At 52.9% G+C, this 6,533-nt stretch overlaps 1 pseudogene; it reads right to left on the reverse strand.

The window, feature by feature from the left end:
- Window positions 1–6,527, reverse strand: part of LOC106723338 — a 9,648-nt pseudogene extending 3,121 nt beyond the window's left edge.
- Window positions 6,528–6,533: the final 6 nt, after the last annotated feature.

Raw genomic sequence — 6,533 nt, forward strand, 5'->3', positions numbered from 1 at the left:
TTTGCCCCGGTGCTGGGCAGTGAGCTCCTGCTTCCCTCTGAGCCCCTCCCCACTGCCTTGGCTGGGATGCAGTGCATCTTTCCAGTGGCTCTTTAGGTCTCTCAGCTCCACAAACTCTGCCCTGCACCCAGGGCTCCTTCTGGGTGTTGCCCCTTCCCCACTCTCACGCCCAACTCGAGCTGGTACCTGGTTCACCGCTACATTCCTCTTCTGCTTTTGGGGCCTCCCCTGACTCTTGTGCCACTGATCCTCCTCAGGTGTCAGGGGGTCCATCTCAGCCAAACTCCCTGGGGAAGTCCCTGCTGGCTCCAGGTCTGCAGCCCCATCCGCAGGAGGTTGCTCCTCAGCTCTGCTCAGCAGCCAGGCGCCTCCTGCACGGGGAAGAGAAACACCAGATTAGTGCCTACCCCGTCGGCAGAGGGCAAACGCTGCTACTCGTTCAGCTGGCACGGGCCTCGCAGCAGGCCTGCCCCTTGGCACTTGTGTCCCCTGAAGAAAACCAGGTCTCCCTGCCAAAACCCCAAGTGCTGGGGCTGCGGGAGGGGCAGGTCCCTGTGCTGGGATAACGTTCACTGCTCGCTGGGGTTCGGAGCAGGACTCTCCGGAGTTTCTGGCCCAGCTGTCAGCCCCAACACCTCAGACCCTGCTAGGAGAAGCACGTGTGGGTCGTGTGCGTTAGGACAGTACCTAGTTTCATAGTTGGTCGGGTCGGAAGGGACCTGAGCAGATCATCAAGTCCGACCCCCTGCCATGGCAGGAAAAAGTACTGGGGTCAAGCAACCCCAGCAAGGTGCTTGTCTAACCTCCTCTTAAAGACCCCCAGGGTAGGAGCCAGCACCACTTCGCTTGGAAGTCGGTTCCAGCTCCTAGCCGCCCTGACTGTGATGTAGGGATGAATGGCTTCATGCTGTAACGGGCTAAGGAGGAGGGAAGGGCTTAGAGCTACGGCTCTCTCTTCTGAAAGGAGCAGGGCTGCGCTTCCTGCCTGCTTCCAGGGCACGGTCTGGTGTAGCAGATGAGCCCATGCAGCTTTCCTCTGCTGATGGGTCCCAGGTGGGCTCCATGTCACAGGAGTCTGCACCAGGTCAAAGGCCTTGGCATGAGCCGGAACCTGGACTCTGTGCCAAGTCTCAGACTTCGTGACACTCGGGGCCACAGAGACTAAACATGAAGGGGGCAACTCTGGTGCAAACTATGGGAACTCACTTCTGCCCATATGAAAGTTTCTGAATCCCACCCATGCTGCGGAGCCCTTTAACGCAGCCCGAGACCGTGATGAAACGCTTCCTGGGGTCCAGGTCAGCCTGAGCAGAAGAGGGAGAGCGCAGCTTCTTCCTTGTCCTACGGTAACAGCTACACAGAGCCTCTGCATACCATAATGCCCTGGGACAGTGTTTAGACAGGTATGGCTACCTTGGGCTGGGGGATGAACTATTACATTGCTGAGTGAAGATAGATCACGGTATCCCAGGGAAACTATATCTCGGCCAATAAGTCAAGACACCAAATCTGATTGTCCCATGACATATGTCATTAGAGGGAGAAGAAGGGAAAAGTTGCTTGTCTCCACACCAATGAATTTCAGGGAGCGGGAACAAGACCTGCCTGGACACGTTACAGCATAACGTACTGTACCTGAGGTCAGCACCCTGCAATGGCAGCACAGGACAGGTCTCACTTTCCACGTCCCCCGGGCGGGTGGGCACTCTGGGCACGGAGCATTACTTAGCGCAGTCGGGTGGAGGGGCCAGCCACAACTCACCTGGCAGCAGCTCCTCGGACCTTGAGATTTCCCCACCGTCCTCATCTTCACAGACCCACAGCTCCACCTGTCCTTGCTGGATGCGGCCGATTAAGTCCGGTGTGGGACCCTGATATCCTGTTTGGGGCAGCAGTTAAACAGGGTTAGTGACGGGGTACTGGATGCAGAACAACCAACTGGGATTTGGGGAATTGATCCAAGGAGCTCAAGGTTTGTATTTGGGCCTTGATGGACAAGGGAGGATGGGCATCTGGGATGAAAGAGAAGGCACTGCAGGGAGAAGCCTTGAAGAGATGATGGTCCTTGTCACCCAGGTGGTGGAGGGATGGGCACAGCAAAGCCCAACCACTCCCTGGTATAGAAAGGGCATTAAACGGACAGTCATCAGGGACAGGCATGGAGATGCAGTGATACATGACGTAGGAGGAAGCAGAATGAGAAAGCTTTTACTGTTGTCAAGATACCAAAAAAAAGAGACATTGGACACACTTATGGATGTATAACATTTATCTTATTGGTGCAATGTCAGGGAAAGGAGTGGAAATGAGCTTATTTTCAGTGCAGGTTTAAAGCGAGGGCTTCTGGGAATGAAAACACATGAGATGTGGCTAAATATGAGATTTTATTTTGGCAAAGAGGGTAGTTCATCGTCACAAGGGCACAGGAATGGATGATTTTGTTTTAACTGTATTTGCTGTTGAAGCAGTCATCCCATCCAATGAAAGGATCATCCCAGTGGAGGAGATGAGTCCACAAGTTGGCAAATACTGCAGGGTTCAAAACAGTTCTTGGGGCTCAGGGATACGGACAAAAGAAGGCAAAAGGAGACATCTCACAGCATGTGAAAGGCCATAATGTAGAAATGGTCAGGAGGTCACATCTAGTCCAACCCCCCGCTCAAAGCAAGACCAGCCCCAGCTACATCATCCCAGCCAAGGCTTTGTCTACCCAGGTCTTGAATACCTCCAAGGACAGAGATGCCACCACCTCTCTGGATAACCTGTTCCACTACCCTCCTAATGAGAAAATTCTCCTAATATCTAATGTAAACTTCTCTTCCTGCAACCTGAGACGGTTGCTCCTTGTTCTGACTTCTGTCACCACTGAGATCAGTCCAGCTCCATCCTATGTTGAACCCCCCTGCAGATAGTTGAAGGCTGCCATTAAGTCCCGTCTCAGTGTCCTCTTTCTCAGTCCCCTGTGGTTAGTGGTAGAGTCCTTGTCTGCCACACAAAAGACTTGCCATGGAGGCACCAAGTGTATGGGCCCAGTCTGGCCTTTGAAATCTGTCTCAGTGGCCTAAAGGGCTGATGCAAGGTCTGGGCAGCACCGACTCCTCTAAAAACAGTTGTACAGTCATATGCATTGAATGCCTGGGTGAACTCTCATGCATACACCATGATCTGGAAAGATCAATGGTTGACAAACAGTCTCCTCTTCTCTGTAAGTCCAGTTTCCTCAGGCTTTCCTCACAAGTCATGTCCCCCAGCCCCATCACCTTTTTTGTTGCCCTCCGCTGGACTCTCCAATCTGTCCACATCCAAGGGCCCAAAACTGAACACAAGACTCCAGATGTGGCCTCACCAGTGCTTCTGCCACACTCGTTAGTCTTCCTGCACATCAGGATGGTTTATTCCTGCACTCTCATTAAGGCTTCTTTAAAGTACTCCAGGGAAAAGCAAGAACCAAGACTTTACCTAGGGAAATGAGGGCTTTGTAATTCTTCAGCATCTGGTCCCGGTAAAGCACCTTGTCTTCATCTTCCAGCAGCTCCCACCCCTTCCACATAAAGTTCACAGCTGCATCCTCAAACACCTCCAGGCAAACTTAGTTAGACAGTGGTAAAGCCCCGGTGTGTGCACCAGAAGGGAGGCCAGGTGGTAGGCCTAGAAACATGAGGTATGGGACACGTGTAAGGGGAGGCTGAAATATGGGCAGCCTCCTGCCTTAGTAACAACATTCATATTGTTTTTCATCAAGGCGTGGCAGACGAGCTGAGGTGGGGGTTAGCCCTGAATAGGCGGGCAGCCGTAATGTAGAAATGCTCTATATCCACTTTATTGAACTAGATACGGCATTTGAGCACTTCCCTAAGGAAATCCTTTGGGGGGAAATGGAGGGGAAAGAAAGCATCAGAAAAGCAAACTAACCTAGTAAAAGGTAAGTACCTCAACCCTGCGCACAAGCCAGAACAAGCCCATGTATTAGAGATCCTCTGGAAATGAAAACTGGTTTTCGCTAGGACCTGCACCAAGCCCACTTGTTATCACAGGGATGGGCATCTGATCTGCAGAGGGATTTTAGGAAGAGGAGAGGAAAACTTTTGAGAATGGCAGAGCGAGCTTGAGAGCACAGGTCTTAAAGTAAGTACAGCAAAGCCAGAGTCCCTGGTGTACGAAGAGGAAGAAATTAGGGAGGAATGTGGACAGAAACTTCCAACAATCCCTTGGCAGAAGTACCTGGGGTCCATCACCTGTACATCTGTCACTGGAGGAAGAGCTGAGGAAATGCATCGTCCGTGTGCTGTGGCATGAGTGGCTGATAAGACTTCGTCAACTTCTGATGGGTCGGAACCAAAGGAGGAGAAAAGGGGATTTAGATAACACACAACTGAGCATGCTGGGATTGCTAAATGTGTTTGGAGAGGACAAATGAGGAAAGAAATCAGAATCATTTCCCCAAGGAACAGCTCTTAGTGCATTTACGTACAACAGACTGGACATGATATGAACACGCTGAGAAGGCAAAGGGAGATCATGTTGTCAAGAAACTGTAACTCCTGGTGCTTCCAGATGCAGCAAGAATGGCGAAGACGCAAGTGAAGGGGGGTTGATCAAATGGAGGAGGATCTACCAATATGAAATGTGAGACAGGCCTGATCACGGACAGAGCAGTGGGGAGAAAGACTGAAACCACCAGCCAACAGTGCTCGAGGGTAAGACTGTTGAAGAACAGGCAGTAGACTACAAAGCTCCAGAGTTCACATCGAATCGTAGGAAGTTGGGGCTGGAAGGGACCTCAGGAGCTCACATCTAGTCCAACCCCTGCTCAAAACAGGACCAGCCCCAACTATGTCATTCCAGGAAAGGCTTTGTTGGGCCGAGTCTTGAAAACCTCCAAGGACAGAGCCTCCCCCATATCTCTGGGTAACCTGCTCCACGACCCTCCTAGTGAAAAAACTGTTCCAATATTGAACCTAAACGTCCCTTGCTGCAACCTGAGAGAGCTGCTCCTTGTTCTGACATCTGGCACCACTGAGAACAGTCCAGCTCCAGCCTCTTTTGAAGCCTCCTTCAGGTAGTTGAAGGCTGCTATTAAGTCTCCTCTCCGTCTCCTCTTCTGCAGTCCCCAGTGGTTCAGTGGCAGAGTCCATGTCTGCCACACAAAAGCCCTGGGTTCAATTCCCAGGCGCTTATACGAATACAGCCATGGAAGCATCAAGTGTCTGGACCCAATTTGGCCTTGGAATCGGTCTCAGTGGCCTAAAGGGCAGATGCAAGGCCTGGGCAGCCTCCACTCCTCAAAAAAAAAAAAACACCACACAAATAAACTCCTGCCTCGGCATGTGCACTGAAGGTCTGGGGGACCTCTCATGCATACACCGTGATCTGGAAAGCTCAGTGGTTGCCAAACAGTCTCCTCATCTCTAGACTAAATAAGTCCAGCTTCCCTCAGCTTCTCCTCACAAGTCACGTCCCCAGCCCCTTTGCCATTTTAATTGCTCTCTGCTGGACTCTCTCCAGCTTGTCCACATCCAAGGGCCAAAAACTAAACCCAGGGTCCCAGATGTGGCCTCCCCAGTGCTGAACAGAGGGGAAGAATCACTTCCCTTGACATACTGGCAACACACCTACCAGTGCAGCCCAGGATGGCGTTAGCCTTCTTGGCAACAAGGGCACACTGCTGCCAAGCTGCTCTTCTGCCACACTCGTTAGTCTTCCTGCACATCAGGAAGGTTTGTGCCTGCACTCTCAGTAAGGCTTCTTTAAAGTACTCCAGGGAGAAGCAAGAAGCAGCGCTTTACCCAGGGAAATGAGGGCGTCGAAATTCTTCAGCATCTGGTCCCGGTAAAGCACCTTGTCTTCATCTTCCAGCAGCTCCCACTCCTTCCGTGTGAAGTACACAGCCACGTCCTCAAACACCTCCCGGAGCTGCGGGCACAAGCGTTGCACCATCAGTGTCCTCTTCCAGCTGCTTCCAGCCCACAGCCCTGTCTGCCATGACTCTGTCCTACAGCTAATTGCACGTCTAGCCGTGCCAGGCAGGGGTGCAAAAGTCCCCATTAGTCAGCTGACCTGTGATGTGGATGCAGCTGTGGACACAGGACTTGGCCCAGCTCACCACCTTCTCTTTGCTCGGCCCCTTGAGGCAGCCGGGGCAGCACTTTCGGGGTAAGGGAGCCCCGGTGTCTCGTGGTCTGACCAGGCCCTCCCGTGCCAGCACCCCTTGCTCTCTGCACTTGGGAGGGGGCTCCTGCTAATGCAGCTTGGTGCGTTTCCACGTTTGTCACCACAGGCTTGTCGCTCTTCAGAGCTCTCCGCTCCCCAACTTCTTTACACCACCCCTGGCTCTTCCTGCGCTCTGCCCCAGCTGTCCTCCCGCCCCCAACCCAACCCGGTGCCCTGCTCACCTCTTGCCTTGGAGGCCTGCCCTGCCCCTGCTGCAGTTGGCCCCGCTCACGTGTCGGGGAGCCCCTCTCCTCCAGGCTCCCTGGGGAAGCCCTGGGCAGCTCCAGCTTTACAGGCTCTTCTCCAGGAGGCTTCTGCTCAGC

This window comes from Alligator sinensis, unplaced genomic scaffold, assembly GCF_000455745.1.
Source record: "Alligator sinensis unplaced genomic scaffold, ASM45574v1 scaffold1486_1, whole genome shotgun sequence".
In the NCBI taxonomy this organism is placed as follows: Eukaryota; Metazoa; Chordata; order Crocodylia; family Alligatoridae; genus Alligator; species Alligator sinensis.